Raw genomic sequence first — 22,613 nt, 5'->3', positions numbered from 1 at the left:
GATTCCCCACACCTAACCCCCTTAAAGGTTGGGTATATAAATGTAACATTCTATATATAACAAGGCATAACTACCGTAGTTAACAAGTCATGAACCATGTGGTTTGGCAAAATCATGTTTTTCATTTGAACAGTTTAACCCATAAGCAACATCAACATGTGGTGCATTACATTCAAGGCCTGGGTCATATGATAAGCAAAGGTTTCAACTTGGAAGATGAAGTCTATAGTCCTTGCCCTTGGTCAGATGCTACTCCTAATAGAATCAAAGTCTTTTTTTTTTTTTTTTTTTTTTTGGTCAAAATTTATTTCAAGCAGTCAACCATCACAATGCCTAGTCAAGATATCTGTTAAATCATTTTCTGGTAAGGGGAATGGCTTATGTCCTACACAGTCAGCTTTTTGGCCATGTTCTTATACATCTTGCAGTAGGTTGGCACCCCACAAGAGACAGTGCCTTATCTATCATTCCTGAGCCACCTGAGCTTGGAGCCAGGGTATCAGCCCCCTCAGGACAGCCCCACTGTCTGTGCACACAGGTAGGGGGTCTCCTTTATGCATCACCAGCAATCACAACATTGACAACTCTGCCTATTGGCTTGACCTGCCTGTTCCAGTTTCAAATCGGAGTACTTCTGTACTGGGATGGAGAGCACCTGATGTCCACTGTAGAGTTGAGTCATTGCTAGATGAATCAGTGTATTCAGCAGCAACCAGAGGCCCCTCTCATTTTTGTATGGGAGCAAGTGGTCATATCCTGTGGACTGTCCTCCCAGACAAATCTCTGGGCCATGTACATCATGAGCCCAAAAAGTGTTCCCAGTTTGTCTGCTAGCAGGCTAGCCAAAAAGAAGGTGCATTGTTGGCGGTACATCCCCCAAGGTGTGAGAGTGGGAAACCATGTGACTCCACTCCAGAGACAGGCTCCCAGCCCTCGCTGTGTCCTTTATTCCTCACAGATGTACAGAGCAGTGAACAGCACTGCTTTTCTTAATCAGCTGGTTTCTCAAACCAGATCACAGCTCCCTTCCACAACTATGGCAAAAATCCAACAGCATGCACCTACTTCCTCTGTATTTGCCATAGGCCCTAGCCAAACCCATTGTCATCCACACTGATGGTTAGGATAAAGGGTAGATTAGGGTCAAAGACTTGCAGGGCTTGCACCTATACAACAGCCATCTTTGAGTCCTCAAAAGCAGTTTCTGTTAAATCTGTCCAGCAAACAGCTTCTGCTGTGTCTGTCCAGCCCCATGTTGTCTCTCTTTTTGTCACCTGGCATAAAAGCACATCTTCCAAAAACTAAGCAAGCCTACATGCACCTGTGATTGGTGTACTGCCTTGGATCTGCTCCTACCTGACCATGTAACTCTCATGAATTTGACAGATGAACCAGTTCCCTGGCCTTTTTCTTTGTCCAGGGCCTGCCCCCTTTCCAGTAAAGCTTCCTTTAGATTGTAAGGCAGGTTTCAAATCTGCAAGGCAATCAGAAGTTAACATAAAATCAATACAGTAAAACAGTAACACGGAGTAGGGCTTGGTCCAGGTGGCCAAGTTCTTGTCCACTAGGCCACGACACAAAGCTGAACTGTATAAATAGCCATGTGGCAACATTTGGAAGGTCTATCACCTTCCCTTCCAGATGAAGGCAAATTGATCCTGACTGCCAGTGTCCAGGCGAGACTTACAGTTATTCACCATGATGTGCCTGGCTTCTGCACTGGCTGTACTGAAAAATTCTGATCATTCACACCACACACCCCTGATTTTTCCAATTTCAAGATAGACTGTTCCATCTTTTCGTGGCCTCCAGGTAGCCAGTACTACTTCATGCATTCAGCCCACGTGGCCTGCAGGAGAGAAGTAAATGCCCTCAGACTCTGATTTTACCACATGAATTCACAACCAGAACTCTCCCTGCACAGTGACTCACTGAGCGCCAGTCAGAAGGCCCACCCAAATATGTATTCAGCAACCAGGGAAACTTATATGTAGGTGTTGGGGCAAATGCCTGACACACAAAGTCATCTGGGTCTTTTGGATCGTGATGCAGTGACCTCCATATCATTCTATGTGTGCAATTGGCCCTACAAAACAATCTGGATTGCCATAGATTAGCACTGACTCAGCTCCAGTATCTACCAGTGCTAGGACATGCTATACATTTTGGGGTACTATTAGTCAATTCACATGTGACTTCTGGTCTCCCAGTATCCCCAAAAACCAGGTACCTTGGCTTGCCTTCCAGTCAGGGTAAAAGGAGGCCAGTATCACTTATTCGTCAAGCCTACTCTGGCCTTCTGACCCTGGTCCCCTGGCCAGTACTGTTGTTCAGGGCGTAACTGCCTCCACAGAGTCAGCAACACACCACAAGCTTGCCCATCAAACTTATCCATGGCTAGGCTGGCAGCCAACAGCTCTGTCTAAATCTGCACTGACCAACCTTCAAGGGCCACACAACCTGTCCTTGGGCAGATGACCATGCATACTCAGAGTCCCCCTTCTTTTTCTTTGCTGACACAGTGTCTACAGATCTCATCTTACCTTGATGCTTCACTTTATATTTCTTGATTTGACCAAGACATTCACAGCATCCTGCATTGAGTGATCCATAAGGGAGCTAAAAGGGCTGCCACTGACCCAAATGTGCTTGCCAGGACCAAGTTCTTCATGCATGCCACCAGCACCTCATCATCTGGGCTATAGACCTGGAGCATGAACATCATTTGCCACATGTCTATGTCACCTAGAGCAGTTATCAAGTCTAGACAGTTACTCACATCAGAACATCTCCTGTGGGCTTAACTGCATGTTAGCAGCCTCATGCCCCCATAACCATAGCAGTCACACAAGCACCTTTTCACCATCCTCTGCTTTAATTATTTGCCAGCTCCTGCACTCAGTGGCTGCATATGTCATGCATGTTGCATGCCAGGTAGAGGTAGGTGGCCTACGCAGGAAAACCCCTGGGTTAGAGGCTCCAGTACCCTCCACTCTGGGATGAAGAACAAGCCTAGTATGCAACACCAGGGGGTTTTCCTGGAAGTGTTCATGCATGTGAAGACTTAGGCTTCTGGAGACACTTTTGGAGGAGGCAGTGCTTTCCACGCCTCACAGCCTGCACCTGCAGCAACCAGCAGCCACTCAAGCTCCTCCACTGTCTTCTGAAGCTGGTCTGTTTGCTTGCAAAGATCATTTGTGTCTTAATGTTTTCAGCAGAAGAGAGTGAAGAACAGCCAAGCACCTACCCCACCATGAAAGCTCTACTGTAATCCTTTGAAAATGAGAGCTGTAGTTCAGTTTTAGAGACAGACTCCACATCAAAGGCTCTTGGCTTCCATCTCTCGGTGCTGCCCAAGTGCCAGTCTACCCACAACTGATGGTCATCAGTACTCTACTACATTACACTTCAGGCTTGATGGGAAACTCAAGAGCACGCTCACTTTCAATTAACCTATTGTGTCAAATTTGATGACATTTTCAACTCCTGTCCTACACTGTAAAACTTCTCTAAAATCTCAAGGAAGTTTTGCAGCTAATCTTTTATTTTGTTAATTCCTGCAGTAAGACATTGATATACTAATGTCAAACAAACATTTGGTCATAAGAAAATATAAAAATTGTCACTCATGATACATATTCCACATCATAGTTCATCAGAAATTTGCCCATGAGTTTAAAACTTTCTTCTTTAGTTATATAATTTATCAGAAGTGGTCAAACAACCTTTCCTGACTTACGCTTTTATATCTAGCTAGTATTTGAGAAAAAAAATACCGTGCATAAGGTTAAATTAACAATATGAGTGGATCTGTAAATCTGCGGCAGTTTTAGAACATAGAAGTCAATAAATATTTCTTTATTTTTAGCCATGATTGGAAGACTACCACAATCTATGTAATTTTTGTGAACCATTTTACTGTCTTTTTCAACATTTTCTACATATTTTGAAAAATGCTCCACCAATTTGTTGCTAAATGTAGATCAAGCAGTAATTTTAAATCTATAAGGATTATATTAGTTTTCAAAAATTGACACACTCTACTTTCCCTTAAAAAAAGTATAAATTAATATTTGATACCAGAAATGAAGCTGCTATGGATTTTGGATTTTTCCTCCAGAAAATATTTGAATTCTCCCAAACAACTTGAGTAGATGAGAAAGGACTTTACCCAAAATAAAACCTATAGCCAGAACAAAAAATAAAGTCAAAGCTATGTTGTACCCCACTGACCAGGAAGTTTCATTGGCCATTTACTTTACTAAGAAAAACATGGTAGTTTTTCCTACTAGTCACTGTGTATTTTTAAATTGTACTCAAGAATGTATGTTTGTATACTAAAATTTGAGAGTATCCCCCAATATAGACCATATTCATTGATGCCAATTATAAATATTCACACTTCAAAAAATTGTCCTTGTATTTGTCAAAATTTCTACTTTGCACTTGATATTTAACAATTATATGAAAGATTCAGGCCAGTGCATTTAGTGTGTCCTCTCATCTGTGCAAATATGCAACTGATTTTACCACACTTACCTCTAGTTCTAACACTTTCATCATGAATTTTATAATTTCCATAATTTAAAACTTCCTTTTTATAATGGCTAATAAAGATCTAAAATAAAACTCTAATTTAGAATTATGTGTATTAATCCATCCTTCATACATCTAATAATTTTCAGCATATGGAAGGAGTATGTGAGGAACTGCAAGGATATAAAACTGAACTGGGCTGGCTGTAGATACAATAGAAAAGCACAGAGAGTCCCTCTGCAGAAAGCGATCAGAAAAGAAGCAACACAGGCAAGTGACCGTGCGCTCTCAGTAGAAATGGTCAAAACAGTATGTGCTTTTTAATCCTTTTAATCTTTTATTTCTTTATGTATTTGGTACAGAGTCTCACTATGCAACTTGGACTCATAGTGATCCCCCTGTCAGCCTCCCCAGTGCTGGGATTATATCACACCTGATTTGGGTGGCCAGCTCAGCCCACCTGGGGTTCTGGAGCCAGCACCGCATGTGATATTAGGAATCAAACTTGGGGCCTTGTGCTTGCCAGGCAGGCACTTAGACCACAGAACTATCTCACCAGCCCGAGCATGTGCTTCTGAGGGTGACAGCCCCATATTTTCCAGGCTGAGAGGAGACAACATTTATCTGTGGCTCTGTTGGCAATGAGAAAACAACACACAAAAAGAATATGATTCCACCATGGAGTTGCTGAAGGCTCTATGGGGAACGGGCTTGGAAGACTCTCAAGTATATTCTGGAAATTTGGAATTTCTCTTTCTCTGAAGTCTTTATTCCTTTATGATTTATTTTGAAGGAGTCTTCCTAAATCACCCGAATCTGTAATCCTCCTGCCTCAGTCTTACAAAATGCTAGAATCGTAGAATCGCAGGCACTTTTTATTACCTAAATGACTTAAATTAAAAAATAAATTGAAAACCAGAGACATAAATTCTTATACTCAGTACAAAGCTTTCCAAGTCCTGGCAGACTTTCTAACTGTCCATAGATGTGCACCCCTCTGACTCCCAAAGGGAGCTGGAGAAGTGAGGAACACATATGTGGCCCATTATAAACTCAGGCCCAAGTGGCTGTTTGGGAAGTGTGTCATCAGCCATTGTATGTTTTTATAAAAATCACAGCATATGTATTGAGACAAGGAAAGAATTCTAAAATAATGCATTAATTTAATTCAGTGCATTAATTTAATTTCAACTAACTAAAGAAAACATAACTAACATAAAAGCTAATCATATTAATATATTAATTCAAAAATCAGTGTCCACTTTCATTGTCAGAACTAATAATGATGTTATATAAAACCTTTACATTAAATAAAATGTTCTCAAATTACCTGCACATGTTAGACTCAAATAAACATTACTTTATTTTCTTTCCTATAATCTTTAGGCAAAAAATTAGCAAAATTCTTTAGAGGATAGAGATGAGAGATTTTATTTTCTTATTATGAAAAATATGCATAAATTATGAAAGAATTGGCAAAAATAAATAAATTAAAAATAAGACATGTAAGTATGGCTTTGTAATTAAATCCCATTCTGAAAATAAACAAACTGCTTTCATCTTAAACCCTGATATTCAGGCTTAATAAATTTTTATTTTTATGAAACCTGAACTGAACTCTTAAAGGTAAAGTTATGACCATGTATTTTTTGTGTATTTTCTTCTGATGATATTAATAATTCTTTGTTCCAATAATTATCTTTGATTCTAGTTAGGAGAATCTTTTCAGTCTATATCCTTAAGCATTACATGAAAAAATTCTGTGAACTCACAGCTCTGATTTTACACAACCAAGATAAATATCTGTAGTTACATTTATTCCAATATTCTGACTTTAAGAAAGACTTTGACTATATGTAAAAGGAGAAGAGCCTTTTTTAGTATAATATTGAAAACTTTAATCTGCAATACTCATGCTATTCAAAGCCACTGCACATTTGAAAGCAGTAAGCCATCCTCCCCTGGAGTTCTAGATGCTCACATATGTCAAGAAATGATTGCAACATCAAAGTAATCACAGCCTGAACAGTGCGGTCCTGTGGATTAAATATAAGCTGGCATGGCCTCAAATGTATAATTAAGCAATACCAGAGGCTTGGGCTGTGTTCAGTGGTCCAGCCACATACTTAGCATCCTCAAGGTCTTGTCTTCAATTCTCAGCACGACCAAAACAAAATGTAAAGCAATAGCAAGGATTTATACACAATTCTATTCTCCTTCATCTTCTTCTTTTTTTTAATGAAGGACCCATTTGGTCATTTTGTCACCAAACAAAATCCTGATTCTTTGAGATAGCGTGTATTTAAAGAATTCTCTTTCTCCCGGTTTTCAGCATCAACCGGGATATGGAAGGAGATGGAATAAAGCTAATAAATTAGTTTAATGACAATTTCACAAAGTTCAGTGCAGGCAAAGTTTTCTAATTTTGTCACTATTTCCACACTGGTCCATTCAGAGGACCTTGGTTTTGCTGGGAAGTCTGGATCTCCTAGAAACCACATAAAATAGAGCCAGAAAAATCGAACCAACTAGCCTGATCTATATGCTATTTAAGAACAGACTCTATATGTTAATCTCAAAGCTCTAGAAGTATTATGGAAAGATTCTAATGTATTATTGAAGTATTCAAACACATTACTGAAATAACCTCTTTTACTTTATTTATGAAATAGGTGGTCAATGTACTATTGAGTTTTACAAATGGTGACATCCAGAAACACAAATTTAGAAACTTGTCTGATATTGTGAAATAAATTACAATACAATAAATTACCTTTGCAACCTTGCCAGTGAAAGCTGTCATTTGTCTAATGCAATGCACATGGCATCAGTTTCATGTTACATAACTTGATATAATTTTTAAAACTTACTTTGCTAAGGGTAGCATTTTATTTAGACTACTGTCACCTATTCAGGGGGCCAAGGTAGATTTTTGAGGATGAGATCCCAAGCATAAAGAATGTGTACATGTAAGACTTCAGCAACAACAGCAGGCAACATGGAGCAGAACAGAGGACCAGAGCAAGAGTGCAAGAGAACACAGAGAGCTGCCTGCATCTTTACTGTATAATTCTTATACAAGTTGTTATCTCATATTTTTATTCTTGTATATTGCTGTAACCCATGTGTGTTTACCTATGCTAAGCCATGGTTACATAACTGTATCCCACTGTGTACCTGCACTAGACACATTCTAATATAGGTCACATAATTTTTAATATTATTTTATAATATTGACACAAAAGTCAAATGCAGACAAGTACAAGAGATATGTCAAGACCCTAAATACCCAAAGAATTCAACTGAGGCTCTGAATTCCATGGAAATGTCCTACAGGAGTATAGCTGAAGATCTAGAGCCCACAGAAATGTCCCTTATGACTCTAGCTGGAAGCCTATAACCCACAACAATGGGCTTTATTCTGTAACAAGGATCAGCACTTGAAAGGCCCAAAGGCCAGTGCTGGAAGCAAGGAACTCAGCATAAGCAGGACCAAGATTCTGTGCCAACATGCTGAAGGATCTACCCTAGAGCTAGGAAGCAATGTTCAAGGTAAGGACCAGAGCTCCCCTAACCCCAAGAGAACCACAGCCACGCTCAGAGACAGTGAAGACCCAAGCTTCTCCAATGATGAAATAGCTGAGTTCATATTTTTTTTTAAAAAATAAGCATGTCGAGCTTTTCCAGGAGAATCAACAACATACTATATTCCCTTCTAGTTCTATTTTATGGTGTTGGCAACAATTGTAGGGATATGAGACAAAAGCCTAATATCCCGAGGAGAACTGTCTCTTGTAAATAGGATACATGGCCACAGATAACAGCATTTCCTGGAGGTAACCTGTCTGTTCTTTGATCCTTCACCTGGGATGTTATGGGCTAGTATTGTGTGAATTTAGAGTTCCATGAGGGCAATAGAGATAGTAGTTTGTATTCACAAAATTAGTTATGCACATTCCTTAGCCTGCTTTTAGCCCTCAATAAATGTGAGAAGTTGGGGGGGGGTGCTTGGGGCTCACTTAGAGCAGGACAAAAGCTCATGATACCTGAGGCTATATTAATTCAGTCATCCCTTTTGACTCAGACTGATAACATACAACAAACAACGCTCATGTGGGTCTTCCACACCCAGCACCATGCTAATTCAATTCAGCTGTATGTTACACATTGACTGTTAGTTAATCCACAGCCCTCCACACCCCACCTCAACCCCATGCCTTAGAATTGGCTGAGATGATTCTCTTTGGAACTCAGGTATTAAGAGATGGAGACCAAAAGGCCTCATAAATTCAGGCAAGGCACATATCAGAATCAAGTGCTTTTAGCTGAAGTTGACTTGAATATTGCCTGTTAGAAACAAGTCTATGGGGCTGGCAACTTCACATCATTACCTCAGAATGTGAACTGCACTCATGTAGAAGTTAATGGCCAAAGGAAGCAACTTATGAATGCCAGTTTTATGATGAGTGTTATATAAAATAGAGTTTTAGTCACTTGAAACTGGTCCTATTGTATAATTCATTTGGGCAAATGCTGAGAGTATTTCCTTGATAATTGGAGTTGTTAGCATTCCATACCCCTAGTATTCTTTTTTCTAATTTGCCTTCTTTGGGAATGCAGATTTGTAGAAGTTAATTAGACTGGTAGAAAGACAACCCAAGTTTGAATTAATGATTCTTAATGTAGATGATGCATCTGGAAGGTTTATTAAAAACAAAAATTGATACATAAAGTTTGTTCTGAGGCAGAACCTGAGAATTTGCAATTGTAGTTAAGTTTCCAGGGACTGTACTCTGAGAATCACTGACATATAAGACCCATATTGTCATTAACTTCAAAGAGGACAATGTGGGGAAATGATTAAAGGAAATATTTTAGAACTGAGTATTAATAACCTATCTAAAATTTAGAGTTGCAGAATAAAATGCAAGCTCCTTAGATAAACTGTAATTTCAGATAAGCAACAAATAAATTAGTAGTATAAGCATTTCCAGACACTGCACAGGGGATAGTTATACCAAGCAGGAATCACTGTCTATCTGGAATTCAAATTTAACTAGGTATACCAAGTGCTTGTTTTTCAGTTGAACGTGACAATTCTAAATTAAATGAGAGTGCAAGCAATTTTCTTTCTGCTTGCAAAAGATACTTGCCGCAAAACCAGTAAGACCCCATGGTGACTTTTTTTTTTCTTTTGCTGCTTTAATGTAAATCTTAGTTCTGTTTTTGTCTTTCTCTAGGACTCAACAACAAAACCAAACTCAGCAAGGCCTGAGTCTTTTCCTTCCATTGTTAAGGAAATACTTGTATAAAACGACTTATTCTTTGTTGACAGAGATATCAATATACTCCCTGGAGTATCCTAACTGGTTCTTTAAAGGCAGAATGTTGAAGAACCTTGAATCCTTACAGAATGGGAGAACTCCTCTCTCCAAAAGCTCTTCACAATCACTTTTCAACCTTTTGGCTAAGATCAAATGCAAAAATTCTCCACAAGAATTTTTGCCACACACATCTGAAGAAAATTTCCCATGTTCCCATGTTCCTAAGCCATAGGAGACAGAGGCCATGTGGCTCCTCCAGTCTCATAGGACCCTGGCATAGCAAGAGACTGGAAAGAAAGGGATAAGAAGAGAAATAGGGAAGAAATAATGACCGAGTACATAAATGACAGACTTCTAGAATGCTTTTCTTTATGGTGTCTGTGAATTTGAAACTTTTGAAATAATCTAGAAATCTAGTGAACTTCGTATAGGACACATAAAAATCCACAAGCAAGCCCTCTGCAGAAAACAAGTTGAAAATAGAAATATTATACTTTCCATTTATAGTGTTTTTCTTCTTTATTATGTGATTTCAGTCAGAGTTGGTCATAGACTTAAGTTAATCCTCAATGTATCCATGTCATAATGGCATAAGAGGTAAAAATTGAGGTTTCTAAACTACCTCTATTACATTTTGAATTTTGAAAAAGGTGGTTTTTAAATGTGGACATACATTCAGAACTACCAGAGAAGCTTTTAAAAACTATTTTTAAAAACTTTAAAAAAAATTAGGTATATGATGTCACAGAAATGACCTCCCAAGCCAGGATGCTTCAGTTTCTTAGTTGTCCAGGTAATAGTTGCTGTTCCACTTCTGGTAGCTTCTGTCTCTTAGAAATAGCTGGTCATTAAGATGCATAGGTGGTCACTGTGATGCACATTGTATAAACCAATCCCCAGTTTACAAGTCATTCTGCCTCTCATTTTTTTTTTATTTCCCTAACCCTAACCCTAACCCTAACCCTAACCCTAACCTAACCCTAACCCTAACCCTAACCTAACCCTACATTCTGCCTCTCTACTTCCTGCCTACATATAAGCCCGAGACCACCAGAGATCAGAACCTGATATTTTAGGAATGATCCCTATCAGTGCCTGTTGACATAAATAAAACTGCTTCTAAGTCCTGGATGTCACTTTGGTGTTTCTGTTTGCCATTAAAATGGTCGTACCCTCTAACCAACAGGAAATACATTGCATGGACCCCCAGTGAATGCTTTAAACTGTAGTTAGCATCAAACCATATGTATTTTTACTAATAATAAATAATAAAAGAACAACTATAATAATGTTGTCATAAATACTACATAAATGGGGCCTCTTTCTCTTTCAAAATATCTTATTGTACCACAGTCACCCTCATGATGTGAGATGATACAGTGCCTGCGTGATGAGATGAAGTGAGGGGGAGCATGCACTGTGTGCCCACAGCACTTACAAATTAAAATATCATGGCAAGGAGCTGGGGAAGCAGCTCAGTGGTAGAGTTCTTGCCTCGTATGCACAAGGTCCTGGGTTTGATCCCCAGCACTATAAACAACCCAAAACAAAAATAAAGTGACAACTGTATCAAGTGATAGATGTGGTGGTAGCTTTGATGTGATCATTAGCATTGTATTCCTATCTTAAATGCCATACTGTACCATAAATATCTATTTACATTAATTAAAAAATATATACACATTTTAAAATACAATGGTAAGCTAGCATGTTTTTTCTTCATAATGTCACATATAGGAGATTTGTTCTTACTGTATATCTCAGCAACCTGAGCATACAAGCTTTTATTTTCTTATTAAGTCATGAATTTTTATTTTTACTCAGAAAAAGAACTTCACATCTGATATTTGATATATCCCAATTGCCAGCATCATTTGTCTTTGGAAGGATGAGAGATGCTGTGACATTGTGGCAGTCACACTGACAGCTAAGATAGTTCAGTGACTAAGGAGCTAATAGTGTGCTGAGCATTGACACACTGGACAAAATGTGGCTGATGCTCTGGACAGAACAGTAAGATTCGTATCACGTGACTCCCAACTCAGAGTACTAACCACGGCACAATCACGGTGAGCCATTCACAAGGCGGTTGCACCATGTGACTCAGAATAGAATGCAATTTATTTATTCATCTATCTCTTTACTTATTTTAATCTTTTATTTGTGTATTTAGGACAGGGTCTCACGATGCACCTTGGACTCATAGTGATCCTTCCGTCTCAGCCTCCCCATTGCTGGGATTGTAGGCATGCGCCACCACACCTGGACTCATTGACCAGCACAGGGGTGGTGGGGAACCCTGGCCTGGCATACCGGCCACAGAGCTATCTCCTTGGTCTAACATACAAATTTAAAACTTATGAATTGCTTAGGGATACAGTTCAGTGGTAGAGTGGGTACTTAGCATTTACAAAACCCAGGGTTAAAACACTAGCACAAACTGAAAACAAAGACGCCCTAACAATGAATTGTTTATTTGTGGCATTTTTCACTTTACATTTTAGATCACAATTAATCACGCTATCTGAAACAATGGAAATCAAAATCTTGAATAAAGATATCATATCCTTAGTGATACTGACTCAGGGGTCTACAGTGGGACTGGGAAGCCAGTATATGGAATCAATGATGCTAAAATTATCAGACTTCTTATGTTTTCAGGGTAACAATGAAACTTGTGGGAAAACATAACAAAACAGTAGGCTCCAACTAAACCCCACTTATAGTGCTTATTCAAATAATAGCAGCACCAGGGAGATGGCTCAGTGGAATAAGCGCTTCCCTAGCAAGCACAAGGACCTGAGTTCAATCCCCAGTTCTACCAAAAATAAATAAATAAAATAATAGCAGAAATTCAAAGTAACTAGAAATTATTCTGAAATTTGGTTAAATTTTAGGGTATAAGCTGACAGAACTATAGAACTACCAAGACAACCAACTGCAGCAGTAATATAGGAGTTAACTAAGAATACAATATATACAAAGCTTTCCCATTGAACTGCTAACTGGAATTTTGTTGTTTAATTATTTCCTGTGTTCTATGAGTATCTAACTTCTATACACAAAAGATGATGGGAAAAGAGAAGTTTAATTTAAATCTCTAGGTTTTCCCCATCTTTTACATCTAAGATTTACATACATTAATTAGAAGTATCACATAATAACACTTATCTCTGAGACCCCAAAGAGGAATTATGTTTGCCTTAAGAGAAGAAGGAAATAAGGACGTTAGGGAGGAGGGTGCCAAATATAAGGAGTTCTGAAGGAATCCAATATAATTTTTCTACATTTGAAAGATCTCAAAAATGTAAATAATAAAACATTAAAAGACTCAAAACAGTGTATTTACCAAAAACACTCTATGAAAATTTTACATAAGAAAAGGTATCTAGCAATAGGCAGGGAGATAACTGAAGAGGAAAAGGGGATAAAAAAATCAAAATATGTTAAACACAATTCTCCCTAAGAAGAACATACACATTGATAGGTTCTGGCTGAGTATAAATTGCTGAATTATTATGGTGGTCTTCTAACATGGCTTCCTTAATCCCAGCCCCAGTCCTCAATACAACTTCCTCTTTCCCTTGTGCACAAGAGTGGCCCATCAGCCCCTTACATGTCGCTGAGCCTGCCCCTCAAACTCCACCCCCAGCAAAGTCCATAAAATCCCAGCTCCTTTTGCCTTGGGTTAGAGGATCCACGCCTTTGTCCTATGATCCTCTCCCTGTCCTCAATAAAGGCCTTTCTTTTCTTTTGTCTTTCTGCTGTGCCAAAAATTACTAACACATATCATGTACTAAAAACAAGTACTAATAAAATACAATTTAAAGAAGAAAGTTTTCAGCATTACATTTTTCACAATTTTTGAATTAAAGTAAGCATATATTAATTTTCATTCTTAAAACTGTAATTCTATTTTAATTTCTAAGTAGATTTAAAAATTTTAAGCAGAAGTACACATAAAGCAGTTCAAGCAGGTCAAGTAATTGAAACATGTTGAGTTTCTAGCCTCATTCCTAATGTCTAGATCAGCAGTTGATATATTTCTCAAATTTTTATCCAAATAACAAAGCATAATCACTTTTCTGGGGAGCAATCCTATATAATCCAGAAATATATCACAATCCTTTTTTATACTTGCAAGAAAGTCAACTTGGTTAGTCTTAAATTGCATTTTAGGTGATGATACATTTCTTACTTAATGTGTGGACTAATATTTTTCAGAAGGCTTACTTGGCAGATGGATCAGCTGACTGAATTTTCCTGACCACACTTGGTATCTTTCCTTTGGATTTAACAGACCCATCGCAAAAATAAATAAATAAAAATAAAAATACATACAGGGATCCGGGGAGATGGCTCAGTAGAATAAGCACTTGGTAAGCACAAGGGCCTAGGTTCAATCCCCATTTCACCAATAAATAAATAATAAAAATAAAAAGCAGACCCACCTCAGCAGAAGGCATTAGCACTAGGGCAAAGGGTCAGCTTTCTGGACTGGTGACTCTTCCACCATGGGTCCTTCAGAGTTTCTCAGCTTTTGCTCTCACTCTCGCTCTTGCTCTCGCTCAGTGGAACAGGGGGAGGAGCTAATCGACAAATGTAAACCAAGATGGTTTTTTGGGTTTTTTTTTCTACTAGTAGTTCTGGGTTGTTAACCAGAACATACAGAATCTGATAAGTGTTTCTAAATTTTGAATTGTCCATGTTGCTACTGGTAACAAAAGTAAATCTATCTTTTCACCGTATTTTTTAGCTAGATATTACCCCCAAGGACACCGGTATTTAGGACCCATTTCCTTATCCTAATTTTCACCTTTTACCCTAAAGTGGTCATCCTAGGCAGAGTGCTTAGCTGTGTTCTGAGTTACCCTAGCACAGGAATGTGGGATCTCCCAAAGCTGTGGCCAGTTTGTTAGGAGAGCAAATGGCTCGGGAATCCTGGAGTTCACAGGTAGTATCTGAAAAAGAAACAAAGCCTCATAGCTATTTCATATTGAATCTGTGAATTTTGACCTAATTCCATGGAGACCAAAACTGTTGTACATTGAAAAGCTTCATTTCCTCTTGAATGACCTTGTAATTCTCATCTAAGAATTAATGTTTAAGATATTTGTCTCCTAAAATACCACCTGATTTTAAAAATCATATTTCTCAGCATATTTCTCGCTGCTGCATGAGCACTCACACTCTGAACTTGGGACCCTGTAAAGTGACTGACCTAAGGCATTTACAGACTAACAGACAAGTTATCTTGGTCAACCACCTCTCTTGTCCATCCTCTGCTCATTTATGCTAACAGACTCTGAAATAAGCAGGGAGCTTTCCTTTGTATTTCTGCATTGCTAATCAAAATGCTGCTTTTTTTTTTCAGAACCGGGGATTGAATTCAGGTCCTTACGCTTGCCAGGGAAGCGTTTATTCTACTGAACCATCTCCCTGGCCTGATTTTTTTTCTTAATCTTATTTATTTGGTTCAGGGTCTCACTATACAGCTCCAGCTCATGGTGATCCTCCTATCTCAACCGGCCCAGTGCTGGGATTACAGGTGTGTGTCACCACGTCCAGTTTTGGTGGCTGCGGGCTGGCATGGCATGCCATACCAGGGATTGAACCTGGGTCCTGGAGCTTGCCAGGCAGGCACCTAGATGGCCAAGCTATCTTCTCAGCCTTAAAATTCTGATCTTGAAGTTGTTGAGTATTAGAAGGAAGCTACTCCCAAAACAAAGTGTCTTTTCATACACTAAGCAGTTTGATCTAAACTAAAGTAAAGGGCTTAAAAACGTTATTGCTCATCTCACCACCAGCTTAGGGAAGGGAACTCACCCATGTTAAAAGCAGACTTCAGCAAGGTGCACCAGTGCCCTCCAGCTCCACCCTGACATCCTTCCCAGAAAAGAAGACAGCAGTGCAACAACACCTGCTGGCATTTTCACTGCGAGGTAAGCCTTGGGTTCGTTCAAATCCAAAGCATCTGTTTCTAGGATGACCCATCCCCTAACAACCATGCAAGTACCCCAAATTGTCTGCACTTACTCTCATCTTCTACCTTATTGAAAAAGGGGAAGTTTCTGACTAAAGTTAAAGGGGATAGTCACCGCTTTTCCTCCTGCCGTAATGTTTCACCTTTGCACATCTCTGTGCTTTCTCTCCTATTTGATCTTTGTCAGAGAACCTTCAGAAGGTGGAAAGGAAATTGTCATTTGCCCTTCAGTGTCAATGCAGAAGAGATGGGAAAATCTTCACTTTCACCCCAATGTATAACCCCTCAACTGCATTCACAGGATCAGTAAAAACACATGACAGTGGCTCATAACCTGAAATGAAGTCTTACCATTACTATTTTACCTACTCTTGGGGTTCAGAGATGATGGTAATTATTTCCCTGATTATTCTACTATTTCAGCTCAGCCTGTGGAGGACCAGTTTCAGATGAGAATTTAGGAGTGCTTCCACAAGTATACCCATTTCAGTTGCCTCACTGTTCTCTCATCCTGTTTGGATGTCACTTTCAACTCTCATGCAAGGGAAAGAAGGGCAGATCCATTGAGTCTTGCATTCTCCTGGTGGTGATATGGGGTCCTCCAGTCTCTCCAGAGATAAATACTATCACAAAAACACACCTCTGTGTGTCATCATGAAAAAGTAGAACAACTCATTAAGTCAGCTAAAACATGTCTCTTTTCTCTTGCATCTTCCATAGAAAAGAAAGGAAGAAATGGGTATGTTGGAAAGAAAACCTGGTGAAATGACAAAACTTTAGGACAAATAGTTATTTTCACTGCTTCTGACCCTGACCTCATGCAAAAACTGCACCCCAGTAACTAAAGCTGTTCTTCTAGTGTTACAGGGGAATAAAATTCCCAACCTGAAAAATACCTGGGTTGAGTTCATGTTCTCGAAAACCAAGGAATGAAATTTAGGAACAATGGAAGTTAAGAGCAGAACTTATTTATTGGTGAATAGAAAACTTCTGTCTAAGAGAAGGACACATGGGGACCCAAGTGGGTTGCCAAAACTGTCTTTTCCAGGGATTTTCATAGAGCAAAACCATGAGGTATGGTGAGTCTAAGGTGGAAAACATGGGAACTCGCACATGAGGTGGGACAAAACTATGGTCTACCAGTAAGGTCACCAGCATAATTACTGAGGTAAACTTGATTAAATTGGGATCAGATGGGGAAGAGAGTCACATAGCAAGTAGACATGAATACTGAACAGGGGCTTTTCCTAGGGGTTGGGTAAGTGATTCTTCCTAACTCTTTCAAGGTGATTGCTACCTATGTAGAATATCAATCCCTAGGCAGTTGTATGGCTGCATTTGTTTACTCTTCTGTCTTGCAGTCTGGCCCTTGGAGAGTGTCTCTCCCACAGTTGCAAGGTCTTGTTTGCATGTTAGGACCTTTGAGGGTCTAGCTCTGTCAGACTGCCTATAGTATTTCTAACTCAGGTGCCTATAACACTTGGACTTGTCAAAATGATAAACCATATGCATACAACTCTCCTCTCAGCCTTCAGTGCCTTAACTTGGTGACCGACACAAATAAGAAATAGCTGTATAGCCACAGGTAATTTATGTGACTACCTGGATTTTGGTTCTCCTACCTAGCAATTTTCAGTATTATTATAGGAACAAAATGAGATACTGTGTACGATTCATAATAAGATTACAAAAAAGTAGCTATTATTATTGCTATTATTCTTCATTTTGAAAGATAGAAAGCTAAATGGCTAAAACCCACCATGTTTTTAGCCTGGAAACACAGATTAGAAGCATGCCTTTCCAGTTCACCAACTACATGAACCTGGGAATTTGATAAGCCTCTCTAATCTTTGATGTAACAACAACAAAAAAGGACTAAAAAAAATGCACTGCCTTCCTCACAGTTGTTTTAAGGACAGATTAAACAATGCATTATGAGCTGTTCCTCACAGTGTTTATAAAATTGCAAACATTTATTGTTGACTGTTATTAAAAATAATTTTGGTGTAGAAACAATTAGTGTTTTAGTTACTTCTTTCACTGAGGAGAAAAAAATACCCAACAGCCCACAGTTACAGAAGGAAAGCTTTATTTAAGCTCAGTCTGTTGAGGTTTTCAGTCCACAGTAGGCTGGTTCCAAGGCAGGAGACAGGGCAGAAGGACACCCCAGAAGAGAGACAGTCCCTGGCAGAGCAGAGAGAAGACAACAAAGCAGCAGGCAGCAGCAACAAGTCTGCCTTTGTCCTGATCCTTTATATCCACCAGGCTAAAAATCTTATGGATTAGTGTCACCCATACCCAGGGTAGCTCTTCCATTATCCACACCCTGAACCCCTTTATCACATTCTTTGTCCACCTTAACACTGATCCAACCATCTTCAGTACCCTACCTATGACCCCAGGAAGCTTTGGGGACATCTAGATACTGTTAGGTTTTATCATGGGTGGCAACGCACCAGAGAAGTAAAATAAAGGGAGGGGAAAGCTTTATTAACTCTGAAGACACAGGCAGGATCGAGGGCAGGGAGATGGGCAGATCATCTGACCTGAAACAGGGCGGATGAGACTTCTTGAACTTTTTCTAGGGGTGGAGTTTGAGGGGCGGGTTCAGTGACAAGGAGCTGATTGGAGTCTCCCTTATATGTCCAGGAAAGGTAAAAGGAAGTTATATCCAGGGCGGGAGTGAGGAAGAAGGAGAAGGTGGTCATAGGGAAGATAAGCTGTTTTGGGGATTCAGCCATGTTCAGTCAGGACCATGATTATTTAGCAGTTTGTACTGGGGCTGGAACCCATCAGATACAAGCTATAACAATGGGCTTCAGAATATAAATTCCTTTTGACGGAGCACTCACATGTTTTGCATATATAAACAGCAAATGAATTCCTTGTTGCTATGGTGATGGATGAACCCTTCAGCTCACTTAAGGAAAGAGAATGTTCTTCTGAGTCTTTTTCCTCACGTACTGGAGGATGTTTCATTCAAATTGTGACCCACCCTACTGGTGAGGACAGACAAACAAACACCTCTCTTTTTAATGCATATTCAGAAGTAGTCAAATATGTATTAATGTGTGTGTATAGAAGCAGTGGATACAATTGTATGTCAGTTCATGAACTGAATTTCTTCCACAATGCTTGAAAGGATGGCTAGGCTTGAGTGTATGGGGGAAGGATGGCCCCACATGGGTTTGTCACCCAATGTAGAGTTTCCAAGCAGAAACAAAACTGTGCCAAATGCTTTTGTTTGTGAACAAAATTATTCTCAAACAAAGGCTTTGTGAACTGAGGTAGCATCATATATTGCAAATGAAATTGTCAAAGTTCTCCTAGGGCAGTGGTATGGAACTTACGTCACCTGTCGCACACTCACTGTTTGTTACTAAAAGCTCTGAAAGGTTTGCCATCACCATCCTAGGGTTTCTCCTTCCCCCACACTGAGGTCCTGGATTTGATTGGTTCCAGCCTGAGTTTGCACTGCTAAATTATCATGACCCTGATTCAACATGGTTGAATCCTGAAAACAACAGCTTACCTTCCCAATGACCACTTCCTCCTTCTCCCCTGCCCAATCCTAGATACTTTTCCAGCGCCCACAAGGGGGCCCCCAGTCAGCTCCTTGTGTGTCCCTGAACCTGGCTCTCACCCTCGCCTCCAGCAGAAGTCCATAAAGTCTCAGCCTTCCTATCTCAGCCTTCCTATCTCAGCCTTCCTATCTCCTCCATCTTCCTATCTCAGGCCAGGGAATCCCCCATCTCCCCCAGCTCTTCTCTGTGTCCTTCTCCCTGGCAACAAGGCCCCCTCCTCCCTTCCTTTTACTTCTACTCTGCTGTGCCAGAAAAATCCAACAAGATTGACAATGAGCACTGACACTACGTCCCATGGGGGCAACAGGCTGAGGTGGATACCATAGCCAATCCCAGTGTTTCCTGGTCTCACCTGACACTGGATTAAAGACTCCTGCTACTTTTGGATTGTGGCCTTGGGTAAGTTAACTCCAGCTCACAGTTTCCTATCTAGCAGGACAGTAGTACTGGTTAAACCCCCTTAATCAAAATTATTAGCATGAAACCTATTCTCAGATTGAATTTTTCACAGATGTTAAAAAGAGCATACATGACATTCCAGGCAGAGTTTACAGCAGTTCATACATACTAATATTTCAGCTAATACATATAGATTTAGTCAAAAAAAAAGTCAGATAAATAAACATGATAAACAGCTTGCCACCTGTTATGTCTAGATAAGGTCAGATTCTGCTGCCAAATGAATTGGAAAAAAACAATTACAAATTTTAATGGCTTTTGCATTTTAGTATTATAGGAAAGGAATCATGAGCCTAGAGTATTAACATGTATTTCTGTGGTGTTTGTGTATGCATTAAAGTAATCCAAGTCATACTGACAGTAATGAGGTCAAGTTCTCTAAATAAAGATCATTTAAATTCCCAGGGGCTACAATATTTTTCCAGTTTGTGGGTTTTCTTTTTGCTGTGTTGGTGTTACAGCCTACTGTCCCTCAGACAAAGGCCTTCTATCCAGAACATACAAAGAATTTTTAAAAATTAGGCCCTGAATATTCAAAGACCCAATCCAAAAATTGGCATCTGAGATAAGTATACACTTCACAAATGAAGAAATACAATATGGCAAATAAATATGTGAAGAAATGTTCAACATCATTCATCATTCAAGAGATGCAAATTAAAACAGTGCTGATATTCCATCTTTCTCCAGAAAGAATCAAGAAGTCAACTGATAAATACCAGAGAGGCTGTGGGGAACAATGAACACTTCTCCCCTGTTGATGGAAGCACAGAGTGGTACAACCACTATGCAAATCAGTGTGGAGATTCCTCAAAAAACTGGGATTGAAGGCTCCACTCAACTCAGCTATTCCCCTCCGAGGCATTTTTCCAAATGAAATGAAAACCACATTCCACAGTGATTTATGTTCTCCCATGTTATAGCAGTACAGTTTGTCATAGATAAATCTTGGAAATAGCCCAAATGCTAATCAACTGATTTAAAAAAGAGGTGATATTTTTATACAATGGAATATCACTTAACTATAAAAAAGAGAAACTCGAGACTTTTATAGGTAAATGGATGTGCTAGAGATTATATTTGAAATAAATCAGATCCGCATGTGCAAACATCGTATTGTCTCACAAGTGTGAGAACCTGAAAGAGTAAATAAAATATGAAAGGTACAATAGATACCATGAAAGGGAAAAAAATGTTCAGTGGAAAGGAAAATCTTGCACAAGGAAACGGACAAAAGAAAGAAGAGGAAAAGGTATATGTATGTATATATGCAAGATAGCTTGATAATTGTAGTGCTGATTTCTGTTGGTCTATTGAAAGGAGGAGTTAATGCTTAAAAGTTTTTCTTCTTTTTAATTTGTCATGTTTATACTATTCGCATATTTATATCTGATAAACTGAACAACTAATTTGAAGATAACATCATGCAACACAACAACCATTGTCGGATTCCTATTATTTTGTTTAATGAAATCCTGTATTTTTTATGGCTTTTCAATTTGTTTTGTATTATTTTTAATCATTTTGTATTCTCTTTAAAAAAAAAATAGAAAGGACAATGAAACCCCAGGGGCATTCAAAGCCATAAAAACAAATGTAGCACACCTTGCTATAGCACATCATCATGCAATTTTCTTTCTGTACTGTTCTCTTTGACATTGAATTCTTTTTACTCAGGTTAAATTGCCATGCTCTTCCAGGAGTGCTCTCTTGTGTTCTCTCAGCATCTCCACCCCTCCCCTTCCTTGCTTTTACCTGTCAAAAGCCCGATTTTGGTCAAATCCAATTTTCTACACATTTTGTGCTTCGCTCACATACCTGAGTATCACTGAGGTACACAGTGAAAGCATTCTGAGTGACCATGTTGAAAACATGACTTTTGTTTCACTCATAGTCAAGAGCTTTCTTGCTGTGCTACTCCACTGCTTTCATTTTCTCAGTCTCTTCTCTTTTGTCTCTTCCAACATCCTTGCTTTTACACTCTTCCTCTTTTTCAGATGATAGCCTTGCTTCTTATTTCATTAAGAAAACAGAAGCACTCAGGAAGAGGCTTTCATACCCTCTAACCAGAACATCTGCCCACTGATTTGCCTCTATCCTTACATTTTCCACTCTCTTCAGCTACAAAGAAGTGTAGTGCCACAGAAACTAGTCCGTGAAAGACTAACTTTCTACATCTAGACTGTCTTCCTAAATTATTGCAAATGGCTTCTCAATACTTCCACTTAATATCTGTAGGAGCCTTACACTCAAGCTGTTGTAAAACCTAACAACTTCCTGCCCGCCTTGAAGACAGCTGCTTCTCCCCTAGTAACGCTGATCAGAGTAAGTAGCATCTTCTATTTTGTAGTTGCTCACATTAAAAGCCTGATACGACTTCTAACTTCTCTTTCTTTATCCTATGGCCCTACCCATTAGCAAATCCATTCAATTCACCTTCAAAGTGGACTCAGACAATAACCACTTGCTACTAGCTCTGATGGACCACTCTAATACCAAACTTCCTATGTCATACGAATGCAGTAGCTACCAAACTATTTCACATGACTCCCTGCTCACCCCATGCTGTTTGGTCCTTCTTCATAGCCCCTAGAGAGACCCTGAAAGCCTGTAAGATAATAGTCTCTTATCTTCAAACTTCTTGCAAGGCCTGAACAGCGCAGAACCCTGTCCCACTTGAGTTCTGCAGCTGCTCTTTTCCTTCCTCACTACTCCAACCTCAAATAT

The 22,613-nt window shown here is 39.3% G+C and overlaps 1 pseudogene; it reads right to left on the bottom strand.

Moving 5' to 3' along the window:
• LOC101592140 overlaps window positions 1-21,749 on the bottom strand; it is an 81,658-nt pseudogene extending 59,909 nt beyond the window's left edge.
• Window positions 21,750-22,613: the final 864 nt, after the last annotated feature.

This window comes from Octodon degus, unplaced genomic scaffold (assembly GCF_000260255.1).
Source record: "Octodon degus isolate 3935 unplaced genomic scaffold, OctDeg1.0 scaffold00241, whole genome shotgun sequence".
In the NCBI taxonomy this organism is placed as follows: Eukaryota; Metazoa; Chordata; class Mammalia; order Rodentia; family Octodontidae; genus Octodon; species Octodon degus.
Note: the sequence above shows the minus strand (reverse complement) of the source record. Positions and strands in the feature narration are given on the sequence as shown.